Source organism: Idiotropiscis lumnitzeri, chromosome 12 (genome assembly GCF_059441095.1).
Source record: "Idiotropiscis lumnitzeri isolate Australia: NSW breed Sydney's pygmy pipehorse chromosome 12, RoL_Ilum_1.0, whole genome shotgun sequence".
In the NCBI taxonomy this organism is placed as follows: domain Eukaryota; kingdom Metazoa; phylum Chordata; class Actinopteri; order Syngnathiformes; family Syngnathidae; genus Idiotropiscis; species Idiotropiscis lumnitzeri.
Genome location: NC_142402.1, coordinates 3,126,414 through 3,144,959, shown reverse-complemented (window position 1 = coordinate 3,144,959; position 18,546 = coordinate 3,126,414). Strand labels below are relative to the sequence as shown.

At 46.1% G+C, this 18,546-nt stretch overlaps 2 non-coding genes across 2 annotated transcripts; both read left to right on the top strand.

Annotated features, from left to right (window-relative positions):
- The first annotated feature begins 8,546 nt into the window (after nucleotides 1–8,546).
- Nucleotides 8,547–8,618, top strand: trnap-agg (transfer RNA proline (anticodon AGG)). Its single transcript has one exon. It is a non-coding gene; the product is annotated as a tRNA-Pro (tRNA).
- A 6,867-nt stretch (nucleotides 8,619–15,485) lies between these two features.
- Nucleotides 15,486–15,557, top strand: trnap-agg (transfer RNA proline (anticodon AGG)). Its single transcript has one exon. It is a non-coding gene; the product is annotated as a tRNA-Pro (tRNA).
- The last annotated feature ends 2,989 nt before the right edge of the window (nucleotides 15,558–18,546 follow it).

Genomic DNA, 18,546 nt, shown 5'->3' with positions numbered 1-18,546 from the left:
TCCCATTTAACTTTTAGGCAGGTGAACTTTTGTTTTGCAACTTGGGTGTCAAAAATAGGCTCTTTCTTTTTTATTCCCACATCATTCCATGGGTGTGTCCAATTAAAATTGTACCCAAGTGTTCACCTGTGTCGGTTGTTTACATTTCAGATTTAGCAGTAGTTGTTGTGTCTGTGTCAGCGTCTTACCATCATCTCGCTCTGCTCCATACCATACCATTCCATTACATGCTCCTTTCGCTCCATCACTTCTGTCATCCCGCATCCTATGTTCAAACGCAAACATCGTCCACACAAAGCACACGCCAGCAGGTAAAATAGTCAATAAGTTAAACATTTGCATCGTCATCGTCTTTGTTCAGACTCGAAAGTGTCTGACTTTGATCCAATTCATGCCATCTACACATTCCCTCTCTTGACCTGCCCGTCCGGGCGGTCAACCTCTAAGCTCAACCATGGCGAGCACAAATACAGGGGCCGGGCGCAACTGTGAGTTATGGTACCACTTCTGTCCCGTAGTTCCCAATTGGATGGCGTGTCAGGTTCTAGCCAGAACTCTAAACTGTCCTTATCAGCGAGATCGAGTCCACCTCCGGGAAAGCACCCGGAGGTTGATGTACGGAGCGATGTCCGACTCCAGTGATGCTGAGTTCACTGAGTTCAAACATCTAACTGTGTTCCGAGATAACAAATTAAGCCTCGAGCTAACGCTCCAATTTTGACTGTTAATTGACAAATTTTAAAGCAACACAAATGAAATAGTAACCATTTATGCTTAAAATAAAAAATCTCAAAATTATAATAACGCAGATACCGAATTAAACCTCTATTTATTATTTTTATTTATTTATTTTTTTTTTCATGGGAAGAAAAGGTGCTCTACAAGACATAGACAGCTCCAAGACCGCTGCAGTCTTCACCTCCTATTGTCTCATGATTGGCTCAATCCACCTACAGGCTGTGCCCACACTGATTCTGTCAACTGGGGGAGGGGGTAGAGACAGTAAAAACATCGCGGAGCTGTGGAGCCGAGCCCCAACTCAGTCGGGCCCTGGGTCCACAACACCTCTAGCAGAGACACACACAGAACTACCATTTCCGAGCGACCCCTCCCTGGAAATTTTGAAATTTAGTAATGTTCCCAAAACCAAAGAATTTGTAGTCGGTGCTGATATATGATCTCCCGATTGTGCAACAACTATGGGGTCCAGACCTCTAGTATGATGACGCTCATCAATATTCAATGCGATTTGTGGCTCGGCGAAAGTAAACAATTCATACCATTTCCGCTGCTCAGGGACAAGGCACGCGTGCGAGGCAACGCCAGTAGACATAACAAATATATAATTATAACGCAAGATGCACTCATGACTAAATTTGGATGAGTGCATTTTTGATAAACCAAATCATGTTTGTGATCACATGTACAATGTGATATGTCAATTGGTGAATTGAAAGGGTGGCGGTTGCTAAACCACTCAGACCAGAGCAAGAACAGGGCATACCCACCGCGGGAGGATGGGAACCAGGTTTCAGAGCTGCCCTCAAATGTTTCAGTTCAGTTTAGCCACTGGGAAGGAAGAGAGCACGACATATGCTCCCTCCGACGGATGTGCAGAGTCAAGTTCAGTCCCATCCGGGAATGCCACTCGAATTCCAGTGTTCGTTCAGTCAATGGCAGTGACTCAGGCACTCTTGAGAGTCCACATGGCTCAGTGGGGGTTGCGGAAGGAGCTCATAGCTCGCCCCAATATCCAGCACCATCGAAAACTTGTCCATCCACCGTCCCCGGACTGCTAGGACCTGCTAGTCCTCGAATGCTGAAGCTCCGCTGCCCCCTGTCATGGAATGGGGTACGAGCGGGTTTGTGTCAAGTGCGTTGGGAGTGGGTAACGGTGGCGCCCCCTGCGCTGGTGGAGCTCTTTGTGACAGATATGGCACCGGAGGATGGCACATTCCAGAAAGTGGCTCGGCATGGACAGCTCATCACCCAGTGACCCCACACCCCGCAGCAAGTGCACACCCCACTCACAACCCCCGTCAGTAACCACCCGTACCTCTGTTACTGCAATCCCAACCTCGTTGACTGGCCTGCTATGGACAGCAGCCAGTCTGCTGTGGCGCTGCGTCACCCGAACCTTGCCCAGAAGCAGCAGAAGTGGAAGGAGCAGCTGCCTCCTTTTTTCTTATCTCTCTTGGCCTTCTAAACCTGCAAGTACAACAATTTTAGTCACGCTCCTTAATCCAATCCCATATATTCCTTTTCTGATGTCGTGCAAAATTAGGTACAAAATGTGTTCTACTTAGGCCGATTAGCATTATTTCATTCATGGACTATTTCGCCTGATGTCTGCCACTGGAAGGTGCACGCCCTTGTGGACGGCCAACTGGAACAGCTGTGTAATGTCGACATTATTGGATGGGTCACTGCCGGAAGTCTCACTCCATTCATGTCTCGCCCTGGCCACATAGACCAGGCCTGTCTCCCTTTTCCCCACCTGAAAGACACAGCAACATCGACCCCAACGGGCCAGAAATATCTGATGCACGGCACAGCCAATCTCACCTGAGGTGTCCCCATTTAGCTGGTGACCATCATGCTGGTCAGCAGATCTGGCCTCGGCCTCAAGTGAGGATAGTTCCTCTGAAATAAATTTTGTCCCGCCTGTAACTCTGTATAAACCTCTTAGTCTGGTGTCTCCTTTGTAGGAGATTTCAACCAACGTGACCTCTTTACAACGTGTGACCTCTTTACAACATGTCGAATAAACCAATGTTGACCTTTCTGCTATCTTTACAGCTGTGAGAGCTGTTACTAACCCCTCCTTCCCCCTTGGGTAATTACAAATGTCTTATCTTCAAACTTCTTACAAGCACCCAGTATCCTGGCTTTACTAGATTACTGCCCCTGCTGGGAGACGGAAAGAGCTTTGTCACTCTAAATCTGCGCCTGTCTTTTGTTTTCCTAACATTTTTCACATATGGTCAACTAAAGTTGCCTCAACATCTATTTCCCATTTGTTCTTAAATTTGAGGTATTCTATAAGTTCTTCCAAACAGTGTTTTACAATGTCTTAGTCCTAAATACAATGAAATACGTTACAATGGAAAATATCAGAATAAAATTTCATACATCCAACATGAGACACGTGCTTGTGACCACTTCAGGGTCATTTTTGTCTGAAATATCTCCTCTACAACAACTTACCCTTGCGTTAAGTGAGTAATTTTCCATAAAAACAGTGCCACTAATTCGACATTAACTTCAAGTATCACTGCTGTGGTGCTGTATTATATGGAAAAGTCTGAACAATCCAAGAAAATTTTGCCCTATCCTGGACTGGGTGTGTGTTATCTAGTCGCGCATCCAATGTGAATATGTCTTATATCTCCCTCCTTGTTGAGGAGAACCTCTGGGATGGTAGTGGTGAGGCGCTATTTGAAGCAGTCTCTGGCCTTCTGGTCACACTGGTCACATGTCACCTCAAACCTGTGGACAGAACTGGACGAGTGGCACTTGCCAGTGAGAATGAGAAGGGGTAAATTATCTTCCTTCCAAAACTTTCAGTTTTGCATAAATTTTGTGTAATAACGTCAATCAATCATTCACTTGATGCTTGAATTTAATTACTCCAATCTATCTCCAAAAACAATTTCAAAATCAATACTCGGGAGTGCAATAGGGATTCAGGTTGATCAGGCCTGTCCACCCATCGCATCCTAAGTACTGTAAGGGCTTGCCGGTGACCTCAAACAATTTTCTGTCCTGAGGCCCGTCCCTACAACATCCACTCAAACCACATATGCATACAAACACTTTTCTTTCACACTGTCATTCACCAAACGATACTTTCCAATTCCACACAGAGACCCCTCCCTTGGCGCGTCCGCCTTGATTTCACTGAGATTTGTGCTGGCAGATCCATAATTTTGCCTTAATTTAGCCAGCGTATGCCAAAATTTACAACTGTGGGTCTCTGGATTTTCCCATTCACTCCCCGTGAAGTTGTTTCTCCTCTCCTGGACGCAGCTGACGAAACTGCACCTGTGACATCAAACAGCTCATAGATGCGAATGTTAGCAGTCTGGTATTTATGGAATGATGTCATATCCTCTAAAATTGTCATGTCAGCGTTCGCGTCGTACAGTCAAACAAAAACATCTGTCTTCCACCTTTGTCACATTTAATACACATCAGTTAATAAATCATCTACAAAACTATTTAGTCCAACTTTAAATTTGGTAAACCAATCTCCAATGGCTAGATATTCCCCTTTCCAAAGATTTTCTTTCAACATGTTCATAGAATACTTCACTTAAAACTTATCCCAAAACCATAATCCCTTTGCTTAAAATTTAAATTTTAATAAGATTGTCGCCGCCCTGCTGTTCCTCAGGCATCCCCTGCATGTTTCAGTGTTTAACTTGTGTTCTAATTCCCTGCTAATTTATATTTATTGTTAGGTTGAATACATATATTTTATCCCGTACCATACTACACTAGCACTGTAAAAAAACTGCTCCACAGTGCGACCCATGCTCGACCACATTAGAACACCTCAAGTAGAGGCAGATGCCTGAAGATTAGATCGTCAGCAACATCGAGGGGGGTGCCGAGACACACCTCTGAAACAAAAAGACTGTGACCTTCTTTCGAGAGCACCAAAAGGCATATCTTCCTTTTCAATCAGTTAACGACTGCCATTGATGCCTGTTTTTCCTCTTGTGTCTGAAATGTTTACATGTTCCTGCTGGTGCTTCCCCCCCCCGGGGCCAGCACGGGCGTCTCCACACTCCCCTGCTGTTCTCCTTGCACCCTCTCTCTCATTATTCACAGCCTGTTCGATCAATTGTATGGTCGCTGGTGTCATCTGTGAATCGTTATCTTTTGCATCTCAAACCATTCTGCTCCCCCCCCATTAATGGCGCCGTCGGATCGGGCGGCGGCTCAAACACATACTGTTGCGAGTCTGGCAACTGTGGATGAATGCCTCTCAGACATTCCGTCTTTTCTTCCGCTTTTTCAATCACTTCATCCTCTTTCTCTGACTTCCTCCCCCTACTTGGGAACGAGCATCTAACTTCAAAGAGCTGTTAACTCTTTGTTAGAGCACACTCATGATTTTACGATTACACCTATACTCATTGCCTTCTGTAAAATCTTTCTCACTCTTATTTTTTTCCTTTAATTTTCCAAATTCACTGTAGCCTTACCAAAGCCACTCAAACAATCAAGGTATCAAATCACAACCTACAAAGTCAGGAACCACCTATGCTCTTGCAAAGTTTTCTCATGCTCTCAAAAGCTTCATTCAATTATGATTTCTTAACACCAATCTTTTTTCTTTGTGTCATTTCCATCTGTGCATTTCATTCCAGTTACTAATTACAGTTACCTTAATAGAAAGACCATCAACTAAAGTATGAAACATAAAATATTTATTTCTTCAATTCCTCCTTACAGCAGACCCTAATTCTTATCCTTTTCATTTGTTCAAGTCACACCTTCTTCAATACTGCCTGTTTAATCATCCTCCTTTCAATGGAACATTAATTGTTCCTTTCTCTTTTCTTATTGAACTTCCAATCTCTACACTGACACAATTTCTTCTCTTTTCTCTAGCTTTCTTTCTTTCTCTTTTCTTATTTCATCCCTACTTCATGTTTTTCTTCTCTTTTTTTATGTTTCATTTTTATGAATTTATCCTTAATCTCCGTGCCACACCCGAGACCACTATCACACTTACTCTCCTTCGCCATCTTGAAATCCACTCGTGTGTGTCCCAACCACTTCTTACGCAGAACAATTTTAGCCTTCACATTCACACAGCTTCCACACAGACACGTAAATCCCAGATTTTAAACCGTGTCCCGATACGTAAATCCCAGATTTTATACCGTATCTTAACCACGAATAGTTCCAAACTATTCTAGTAGGTAAATCCCAGATTTTACACTACTATCGTCCACACTTTTACACTTATTTATTTATACATTTTAACGCCGTTCCACTCCGCCTTCCTCTTATAATTTAGCGTTGCCAATATGCAGAATTTGAAAAGGATCTGCTTACCTTATGTCACTGTGGGCCCAAGAGGAAGGCCGGTCAGAAGTGTGGCTCCTTTATCCTTTAATCTTTATCAGGTCGTCACCTGGTGTGGACGTGGGCCCCAGGCCCGAGTCCCAGACTCTTGTGGTTTTTCCTGAAGCCCCAGGCTTCCTTTGAGCCCCAGGCTCTTGAAGCCCCAGGCTTCTATTCTTTTCTTAGAGTCCCAGACTCTCTTTGAAGTCCCAGACTTCTATTACCTCTCATGCATCACGTCGGGGTCACCATAAATTGTTGGAATTTATCTTTATATCAATGTTAGAATTTAACTTTAACCCAATGTAAACTCAAATTAGTAATCTGACTCCAATTTGCGACCTTCCCCAACACTCACTCATCCAACAATATGCGCGCTCGTTCTGCAATAGAAAGGTATCAGGAAGCCGGCATTTTCACACACGAAGTGGATTTATTCCCAATACAGATTTCCTACATGGCACCTGGATCTCGAATCCCTCTCAATACAAGTCTACACCTCTCTTGCCACCAGCGAATGTGTTCTACCCCCGAGTTGCCCAGTCCTGATTCATACTATACAACATGCAAAATGGCACAGACAAAGGCATCCTGGCATGATTCTATTGGCTATGTGTATTGCAGTTAACTTTAGCTCGCTCTCATTGGTCTTTCTCCTCCCGCCGAATCCTGTGGCGACTCCTCCTGCTTGTGCTATCCCCCGATGGCCTCTCCTTCGTCCACTGGTCCCGGAGTCATCTCGTCTCGCTCATCACCATCTGCTTCCAAAACATTCCATTCATGCACAAACCCCCGCAACCAGCCTCGCGCCACCAGTCACACTCTCAGCATTTTACAATATCACATTTTCATACATTGGATGCACCAACATCTAATGAACTATGTTAAGCTCAAACTCTTATATTCCTTTAATAGTCAAAAGTATGAAATCCTTTAAGTGTAACTGAAGTTTAGACCATGCTAATGACCAGACATTCAGGAGAGGAATGCAGGAAGATTAGATCACAGCTGCACCACAGGAGGTGTGAACGAGACCCCTCTGAAACAATGGACTTCCATGCCAGGATCACAAAAGTGGCTCCGAGCAGTCCAACCTTTGTTCAGTTTTAAATTGACTGCCATTTACATTATCCTTTACAGCCTCACGCTCCGCTCCTGCCCGGGCGGAAGAGGTGCTCCTATTCGGCTTAACTGTGACACACGCCCGCCCTCCTCCTCCGGAGCTTCCATTCGGTTAAACTTAGGGGCCGCTTGGAACCGCCCGTTCCCGGGGAAGGTGCTCCTCTTCGGCTTACTGTGACGCGAGCATGCGCTCCTCCTACGGAGCTTCCATTCGGTTAAACTTAGGGGCCGCTTGGAACCGCCCGTTCCCGGGGAAGGTGCTCCTCTTCGGCTTACTGTGACGCGAGCATGCGCTCCTCCTACGGAGCTTCCATTCGGTTAAACTTAGGGGCCGCTTGGAACCGCCCGTGCCCGGGGACGGTGCTCCTCTTCGGCTTACTGTGACGCGAGCATGCCCTCCTCCTCCGGAGCTTCCATTCGGTTAAACTTAGGGGCCGCTTGGAACCGCCCGTGCCCGGGGAAGGTGCTCCTCTACGGCTTACTGTGACACGAGCATGCCCTCCTCCTCCGGAGCTTCCATTCGGTTAAACTTAGGGGCCGCTTGGAACCGCCCGTTCCCGGGGAAGGTGCTCCTCTTCGGCTTACTGTGACGCGAGCATGCGCTCCTCCTCCGGAGCTTCCATTCGGTTAAACTTAGGGGCCGCTTGGAACCGCCCGTGCCCGGGGAAGGTGCTCCTCTACGGCTTACTGTGACACGAGCATGCCCTCCTCCTCCGGAGCTTCCATTCGGTTAAACTTAGGGGCCGCTTGGAACCGCCCGTGCTCGGGGAAGGTGCTCCACTACGGCTTACTGTGACGCACGCCGGCCGGAACTCTGGTACGGTCCGAACCGCGCGAAACGTCGCCACCAATCGTGTCCGGGGGAACTTGCTCTTCTTCGTCCACTCTCTTCTTCGTCCACTCTCCTCTTCGGCGCACGCCGGCCGTCTAACCGCTCCAGCGCCCCCTCGTGCCGCTCGGCGAAACTACAATGCCGCAGAATATTTTTTAGACCGGCGAAGCACTGAAGCCTCGAAAGGTGAACCGCGAAGTAGCGGGGTATTACTGTAATTCTCACTGAGGACCCTCTTTCAAATCCAAAACAAGACCATCATTACACTGGATTACTTTGAGTTCACCTGAATCTTCCTTACTGATAGGAATGGTTCTTCGCTGGTACGAGCATGTCATCAATTGGAGGTGGCTCATTTGGCTCTGGGTATGGTTGTGAGTGGTTTCTCGTTCAAATCCAAACAGGTTCTTAGTGTAAATTCAGGGTTGGTTGGGAGAGGTTCCAGGTTCAAATCCGGGGTCTTAGTGTCGATGAAGGCTTGTGGCCAACAGTCAGTTACCCAGCTAAATGTGGCTCGCTGGTCTAGGGGTATGATTCTCGCTTAGGGTGCGAGAGGTCCCGGGTTCAAATCCCGGACGAGCCCATCTCATTGTCGGTATGGTCGCTTAGTCAACTCATAATTTTGATGCAAATCTATACAGGGAGATGGTGGAAAAACTAACATGAAACAACAAAACTGAGACTGTACCCCGAGTACTCCCAAAAAAATGCTTGAGTTCCTTATAATTTCAATAACCTTGGTCCAATCGCGCATTTTTTTCAAAAATCTTGGAAATGACATTAGCTACCTAGCTACAGTCCAAAATCAGCTCCTACAACCTCTTAGAACATTTCTACTCTAGTTTCCACCCCTCCACAGTACAGAAACAACACTGATCAAAATCACCGGCAAACGACTCTGGCCTAATCACCATTCTCACCCTCTTTGATCTGATAGCAGCTTGCGATACAATTTCTAAAACCATCCTCCTGAACAGACTCCATGACATTCTTTATCTATACCCTACCTCTTGTCAAGATATTTCACAAACTAAACCTACACTCCCACTGTTATGCAGATGACACTCAGCTCTTCCTCTCCACATAATCAACTGCCATTATTCCGGGTTCCTCCATTTATTGACTGCTTCCCCGAAATTTATTATTGGTTCTCATCCAATTTTCAGCAACTTAACAATGATAAAACTGAAATCCTACAGATAGGTACCAAGTCCTCTCAAGCCAAAAGTGACAGTTTTTCCCATGACACTTGACAATACCTCAGTTTCCCCCTCTGGTCAGGTTAAGACTCGGGGTGTCATCCACTCTCTCCTTTTCATCAGAATTAAATGAAAATCCCCGATCTGCATACTTTCTACTTTATAGAATAATCGTCCTGCTTCCCCGTCCATCAGTATCCTTTTAAAGCACGTCCAACCTTGTATTTGATCAGTCCCATTAACAGAACTTGCAATAATTTACTGCAACTAAAAAAAAAAAACCTCCTGATTAAAAGCAATTGCTAAAATTTGGCCAAAAAGCGGATTTGTAAAAACATCAGCAGGTTCTGACAAATAGCCTCGGGTCTCCACATTAGAAAATGGAATGTTATTGATATTCCAAAAACTGGTAGACAGTTTTGTATCCCCGCCCCCAATAATGAGGGTGACCGCAGACACAGTTGTTATGACACAAGGGATATTCGCAGGTGAGGACAGACCAGGGATGGCGCTGCCTGACAACACATTATGATAGCAATTGACGCGTAACCACGCAGCCTAACATATTGCATTGGCCGGGAATTGAACACGGGCCTCACGCATGGCAAGCGAGAATTCTACCACTGAACAACCAATGCTTAGTACTTCTTGTCCAATAGAATAGAGACGTCCACCATAGAAAACTTTTATCTGGCCCTGATAATGCATGTTTTTTCCTTCTTAAAATGTAGCGTTCTTGCCATGTATGCAATGCATCAAGTGAACGATACATTTCTTTAACGGTAAGATCACTCTGCAGAAACGATTAAATACTGGAAGATGCACGAACGATCCCCAACAATACATTGCGATAATACACGCCTGTATTAATACATTGAGAAAACCCTAATTACGTTTGATAATGTTACAGTGAGATACCAAATTTGAGTATTATGAGACTAAGCTGTGGCGATTCTGATAGTTGGAACACCACCACTTGACTTTAATTATGACTACAATCTATAAAGTTAACTGATTTCGATACTTTGTGGCAAGCACTTTGGCTCGTTGGACTACGGGTATACAGTAATACCCCGGTTATCGCGGTTAATGGTGACCGAGACCACCCGCGAAAACTGAAAATCCGCGAAGTAGCGGCGCACCTTCAAAAATGCTTAAAAATAAATAAATAAATATATATAGATATATATATATATATATGGGTAGAGAGAGAGAGTGTGAAATTCATGTTATAACAAAAAAAAACAAATTATTATTAAAACTTATTTTTTATTCCCCAGCCATTATTTTCGTATTTATTCAATTACTTCTTTTTGTATTTATTTAATTACTTCGACTTTTACCTGCTGGTACGCCGTCCGGTGTGCCCTGTGAATGTTATGATCCTCCAGCAGAGCTGGAGGTTGAGCAGGACTCTCCAAACGCAGACACGGGAAAAAAGGTGGTGATACAAAGATATTTATTATAATCACAATATAGTCAGTGTAATCAGCGCGTCTCGCAGCAGCTGACGGCATGGCGCGAGACGATCGCTGGAGGAACGCCCACACAGCTGAAAAAACAAAAACACACGCGGCATGACAGGCACGGATCATGACAGTGAAATGAAAGGTGGCATTCTTCATTTATTTATTTATTCATTCATAACTGACAGCCTCACGCTCCGCTCCTGCTCGGGCGGAAGAGGTGCTCCTATTCGGCTTAACTGTGACACACGCCCGCCCTCCTCCTCCGGAGCTTCCATTCGGTTAAACTTAGGGGCCGCTTGGAACCGCCCGTTCCCGGGGAAGGTGCTCCTCTTCGGCTTACTGTGACGCGAGCATGCGCTCCTCCTCCGGAGCTTCCATTCGGTTAAACTTAGGGGCCGCTTGGAACCGCCCGTGCCCGGGGAAGGTGCTCCTCTTCGGCTTACTGTGACGCGAGCATGCCCTCCTCCTCCGGAGCTTCCATTCGGTTAAACTTAGGGGCCGCTTGGAACCGCCCGTGCCCGGGGAAGGTGCTCCTCTACGGCTTACTGTGACGCGAGCATGCCCTCCTCCTCCGGAGCTTCCATTCGGTTAAACTTAGGGGCCGATTGACACCGCCCGTGCTCGGGGAAGGTGCTCCTCTACGGCTTAACTGCCACGCACGCCGGCCGGAACTCTGGTACGGTCCGAACCGCGCGAAACGTCGCCACCAATCGTGTCCGGGGGAACTTGCTCTTCTTCGTCCACTCTCTTCTTCGTCCACTCTCCTCTTCGGCGCACGCCGGCCGTCTAACCGCTCCAGCGCCCCCTCGTGCCGCTCGGCGAAACTACAATGCCGCAGAATATTTTTTAGACCCGCGAAGCACTGAAGTCGCAAAAGGTGAACCGCGAAGTAGCGGCGTATTACTGTAATTCTCACTGAGGACCCTCTTTCAAATCCAAAACAAGACCATCATTACACTGGATTACTTTGAGTTCACCTGAATCTTCCGTACTGATAGGAATGGTTCTTCGCTGGTACGAGCATGTCATCAATTGGAGGTGGCTCATTTGGCTCTGGGTATGGTTGTGAGTGGTTTCTCGTTCAAATCCAAACAGGTTCTTAGTGTAAATTCAGGGTTGGTTGGGAGAGGTTCCAGGTTCAAATCCGGGGTCTTAGTGTCGATGAAGGCTTGCGGCCAACAGTCAGTTACCCAGCTAAACGTGGCTCGTTGGTCTAGGGGTATGATTCTCGCTTAGGGTGCGAGAGCTCCCGGATTCAAATCCCGGACGAGCCCATTTCCGTGTCTGTATGGTCGCCCAGTCGCTTCGTCAACTTATAATTTTGATGCAAATCTATACAGGGAGATGGTGGAAAAACTAACATGAAACAACAAAACTGAGACTGTACCCCGAGTACTCCCAAAAAAATGCTTAAATTCCTTATAATTTCAATAACCTTGGTCCAAACGCGCATTTTTTTCAAAAATCTTGGAAATGACATTAGCTACCTAGCTACAGTCCAAAATCAGCTCCTACAACCTCTTAGAACATTTCTACTCTAGTTTCCACCCCTCCACGGTACAGAAACAACACTGATCAAAATCACAGGCAACCGACTCTGGCCTAATCACCATTCTCACCCTCTTTGATCTGATATCAGCTTGCGATACAATTTCTAAAACCATCCTCCTGAACAGACTCCAAGACATTCTTTATCTATACCCTACCTCTTGTCAAGATATTTCACAAACTAAACCAACACTCCCACTGTTATGCAGATGACACTCAGCTCTACCTCTCCACATAATCAACTGCCATTATTCCGGGTTCCTCCATTTATTGACTGCTTCCCCGAAATTTATTATTGGTTTTCATCCAATTTTCTGCAACTAAACAATGATAAAACTGAAATCCTACAGATAGGTACCAAGTCCACTCAGCCAAAAGTGACAGTTTTTCCCATGACACTTGACAATACCTCAGTTTCCCCCTCTGGTCAGGTTAAGACTCGGGGTGTCATCCACTCTCTCCTTTTCATCAGAATTAAATGAAAATCCCCGATCTGCATACTTTCTACTTTATAAAATAATGGTCCTGCGTCCCCGTCCATCAGTATCCTTTTAAAGCACGTCCAACCTTGTATTTGATCAGTCCCATTAACAGAACTTGCAATAATTTACTGCAACTAAAAACAAAAAAACCTCCTGATTAAAAGCAACAATTGCTAAAATTAGGCCAAAAAGCGGATTTGTAAAAACATCAGCAGGTTCTGACAAATAGCCTCGGGGCTCCACATTAGAAAATGGAATGTTATTGATATTCTAAAAACTGGTAGACAGTTTTGCATCCCTCCCCCAATAATGAGGGTGACCACAGACATAGTTGTTATGACACAAGGCATATTCGCAGGTGAGAACAGACCAGGGATGGCGCTGCCTGACAACACATTATGATAGCAATTGACGCGTAACCACGCAAGCCTAACATATTGCATTGGCCGGGAATTGAACTCGGGCCTCACGCATGGCAAGCAAGAATTCTACCACTGAACAACCAATGCTTAGTACTTCTTGTCCAATAGAATAGAGACGTCCACCATAGAAAACGTTTTATCTGGCCCTGATAATGCATGTTTTTTCCTTCTTAAAATGTAGCGTTCTTGCCATGTATGCAATGCATCAAGTGAACGATACATTTCTTTAACGGTAAGATCACTCTGCAGAAACGATTAAATACTGGAAGATGCACGAACGATCCCCAACAATACATTGCGATAATACGCGCCTGTATTAATACATTGAGAAAACCCTAATTACGTTTGATAATGTTACAGTGAGATACCAAATTTGAGTATTATGAGACTAAGCTGTGGCGATTCTGATAGTTGGAACACCACCACTTGACATTAATTATGACTACAATCAATAAAGTTAACTGATTTCGATACTTTGTGGCAAGCACTTTGGCTTGTTGGACTACGGGTATACAGTAATACCCCGGTTATCGCGGTTAATGGGGACCGAGACCACCCGCGAAAACTGAAAATCCGCGAAGTAGCGGCGCACCTTCAAAAATGCTTAAATAAAAAAAAAAAAATAAATATATATATATATATATATATATATGGGTAGAGAGAGAGAGAGTGAAATTCATGTTATAACAAAAAAAACACAAATTATTATTAAAACTTATTTTTTATTCCCCAGCCATTATTTTCGTATTTATTCAATTACTTCTTTTTGTATTTATTTAATTACTTCGACTTTTACCTGCTGGTACGCCGTCCGGTGTGCCCTGTGAATGTTATGATCCTCCAGCAGAGCTGGAGTATTGAGCAGGACTCTCCAAACGCAGACACGGGAAAAAAGGTGGTGATAGAAAGATATTTATTATAATCACAATATAGTCAGTGTAATCAGCGCGTCTCGCAGCAGCTGACGGCATGGCGCGAGAAGATCGCTGGAGGAACGCCCACACAGCTGAAAAAACAAAAACACACGCGGCATGACAGGCACGGATCATGACAGTGAAATGAAAGGTGGCATTCTTCATTTATTTATTTATTCATTCTTAACTGACAGCCTCACGCTCCGCTCCTGCCCGGGCGGAAGAGGTGCTCCTATTCGGCTTAACTGTGACACACGCCCGCCCTCCTCCTCCGGAGCTTCCATTCGGTTAAACTTAGGGGCCGCTTGGAACCGCCCGTTCCCGGGGAAGGTGCTCCTCTTCGGCTTACTGTGACGCGAGCATGCGCTCCTCCTACGGAGCTTCCATTCGGTTAAACTTAGGGGCCGCTTGGAACCGCCCGTTCCCGGGGAAGGTGCTCCTCTTCGGCTTACTGTGACGCGAGCATGCGCTCCTCCTACGGAGCTTCCATTCGGTTAAACTTAGGGGCCGCTTGGAACCGCCCGTGCCCGGGGAAGGTGCTCCTCTACGGCTTACTGTGACACGAGCATGCCCTCCTCCTCCGGAGCTTCCATTCGGTTAAACTTAGGGGCCGCTTGGAACCGCCCGTTCCCGGGGAAGGTGCTCCTCTTCGGCTTACTGTGACGCGAGCATGCGCTCCTCCTCCGGAGCTTCCATTCGGTTAAACTTAGGGGCCGCTTGGAACCGCCCGTGCCCGGGGAAGGTGCTCCTCTACGGCTTACTGTGACACGAGCATGCCCTCCTCCTCCGGAGCTTCCATTCGGTTAAACTTAGGGGCCGCTTGGAACCGCCCGTGCTCGGGGAAGGTGCTCCACTACGGCTTACTGTGACGCACGCCGGCCGGAACTCTGGTACGGTCCGAACCGCGCGAAACGTCGCCACCAATCGTGTCCGGGGGAACTTGCTCTTCTTCGTCCACTCTCTTCTTCGTCCACTCTCCTCTTCGGCGCACGCCGGCCGTCTAACCGCTCCAGCGCCCCCTCGTGCCGCTCGGCGAAACTACAATGCCGCAGAATATTTTTTAGACCGGCGAAGCACTGAAGCCTCGAAAGGTGAACCGCGAAGTAGCGGGGTATTACTGTAATTCTCACTGAGGACCCTCTTTCAAATCCAAAACAAGACCATCATTACACTGGATTACTTTGAGTTCACCTGAATCTTCCTTACTGATAGGAATGGTTCTTCGCTGGTACGAGCATGTCATCAATTGGAGGTGGCTCATTTGGCTCTGGGTATGGTTGTGAGTGGTTTCTCGTTCAAATCCAAACAGGTTCTTAGTGTAAATTCAGGGTTGGTTGGGAGAGGTTCCAGGTTCAAATCCGGGGTCTTAGTGTCGATGAAGGCTTGTGGCCAACAGTCAGTTACCCAGCTAAATGTGGCTCGCTGGTCTAGGGGTATGATTCTCGCTTAGGGTGCGAGAGGTCCCGGGTTCAAATCCCGGACGAGCCCATCTCATTGTCGGTATGGTCGCTTAGTCAACTCATAATTTTGATGCAAATCTATACAGGGAGATGGTGGAAAAACTAACATGAAACAACAAAACTGAGACTGTACCCCGAGTACTCCCAAAAAAATGCTTGAGTTCCTTATAATTTCAATAACCTTGGTCCAATCGCGCATTTTTTTCAAAAATCTTGGAAATGACATTAGCTACCTAGCTACAGTCCAAAATCAGCTCCTACAACCTCTTAGAACATTTCTACTCTAGTTTCCACCCCTCCACAGTACAGAAACAACACTGATCAAAATCACCGGCAAACGACTCTGGCCTAATCACCATTCTCACCCTCTTTGATCTGATAGCAGCTTGCGATACAATTTCTAAAACCATCCTCCTGAACAGACTCCATGACATTCTTTATCTATACCCTACCTCTTGTCAAGATATTTCACAAACTAAACCTACACTCCCACTGTTATGCAGATGACACTCAGCTCTTCCTCTCCACATAATCAACTGCCATTATTCCGGGTTCCTCCATTTATTGACTGCTTCCCCGAAATTTATTATTGGTTCTCATCCAATTTTCAGCAACTTAACAATGATAAAACTGAAATCCTACAGATAGGTACCAAGTCCTCTCAAGCCAAAAGTGACAGTTTTTCCCATGACACTTGACAATACCTCAGTTTCCCCCTCTGGTCAGGTTAAGACTCGGGGTGTCATCCACTCTCTCCTTTTCATCAGAATTAAATGAAAATCCCCGATCTGCATACTTTCTACTTTATAGAATAATCGTCCTGCTTCCCCGTCCATCAGTATCCTTTTAAAGCACGTCCAACCTTGTATTTGATCAGTCCCATTAACAGAACTTGCAATAATTTACTGCAACTAAAAAAAAAAAACCTCCTGATTAAAATCAATTGCTAAAATTTGGCCAAAAAGCGGATTTGTAAAAACATCAGCAGGTTCTGACAAATAGCCTCGGGTCTCCACATTAGAAAATGGAATGTTATTGATATTCCAAAAACTGGTAGACAGTTTTGTATCCCCGCCCCCAATAATGAGGGTGACCGCAGACACAGTTGTTATGACACAAGGGATATTCGCAGGTGAGGACAGACCAGGGATGGCGCTGCCTGACAACACATTATGATAGCAATTGACGCGTAACCACGCAGCCTAACATATTGCATTGGCCGGGAATTGAACACGGGCCTCACGCATGGCAAGCGAGAATTCTACCACTGAACAACCAATGCTTAGTACTTCTTGTCCAATAGAATAGAGACGTCCACCATAGAAAACGTTTTATCTGGCCCTGATAATGCATGTTTTTTCCTTCTTAAAATGTAGCGTTCTTGCCATGTATGCAATGCATCAAGTGAACGATACATTTCTTTAACGGTAAGATCACTCTGCAGAAACGATTAAATACTGGAAGATGCACGAACGATCCCCAACAATACATTGCGATAATACACGCCTGTATTAATACATTGAGAAAACCCTAATTACGTTTGATAATGTTACAGTGAGATACCAAATTTGAGTATTATGAGACTAAGCTGTGGCGATTCTGATAGTTGGAACACCACCACTTGACTTTAATTATGACTACAATCTATAAAGTTAACTGATTTCGATACTTTGTGGCAAGCACTTTGGCTCGTTGGACTACGGGTATACAGTAATACCCCGGTTATCGCGGTTAATGGTGACCGAGACCACCCGCGAAAACTGAAAATCCGCGAAGTAGCGGCGCACCTTCAAAAATGCTTAAAAATAAATAAATAAATATATATAGATATATATATATGTATATATGGGTAGAGAGAGAGAGTGTGAAATTCATGTTATAACAAAAAAAAACAAATTATTATTAAAACTTATTTTTTATTCCCCAGCCATTATTTTCGTATTTATTCAATTACTTCTTTTTGTATTTATTTAATTACTTCGACTTTTACCTGCTGGTACGCCGTCCGGTGTGCCCTGTGAATGTTATGATCCTCCAGCAGAGCTGGAGGTTGAGCAGGACTCTCCAAACGCAGACACGGGAAAAAAGGTGGTGATACAAAGATATTTATTATAATCACAATATAGTCAGTGTAATCAGCGCGTCTCGCAGCAGCTGACGGCATGGCGCGAGACGATCGCTGGAGGAACGCCCACACAGCTGAAAAAACAAAAACACACGCGGCATGACAGGCACGGATCATGACAGTGAAATGAAAGGTGGCATTCTTCATTTATTTATTTATTCATTCATAACTGACAGCCTCACGCTCCGCTCCTGCTCGGGCGGAAGAGGTGCTCCTATTCGGCTTAACTGTGACACACGCCCGCCCTCCTCCTCCGGAGCTTCCATTCGGTTAAACTTAGGGGCCGCTTGGAACCGCCCGTTCCCGGGGAAGGTGCTCCTCTTCGGCTTACTGTGACGCGAGCATGCGCTCCTCCTCCGGAGCTTCCATTCGGTTAAACTTAGGGGCCGCTTGGAACCGCCCGTGCCCGGGGAAGGTGCTCCTCTTCGGCTTACTGTGACGCGAGCATGCCCTCCTCCTCCGGAGCTTCCATTCGGTTAAACTTAGGGGCCGCTTGGAACCGCCCGTGCCCGGGGAAGGTGCTCCTCTACGGCTTACTGTGACGCGAGCATGCCCTCCTCCTCCGGAGCTTCCATTCGGTTAAACTTAGGGGCCGATTGACACCGCCCGTGCTCGGGGAAGGTGCTCCTCTACGGCTTAACTGCCACGCACGCCGGCCGGAACTCTGGTACGGTCCGAACCGCGCGAAACGTCGCCACCAATCGTGTCCGGGGGAACTTGCTCTTCTTCGTCCACTCTCTTCTTCGTCCACTCTCCTCTTCGGCGCACGCCGGCCGTCTAACCGCTCCAGCGCCCCCTCGTGCCGCTCGGCGAAACTACAATGCCGCAGAATATTTTTTAGACCCGCGAAGCACTGAAGTCGCAAAAGGTGAACCGCGAAGTAGCGGCGTAT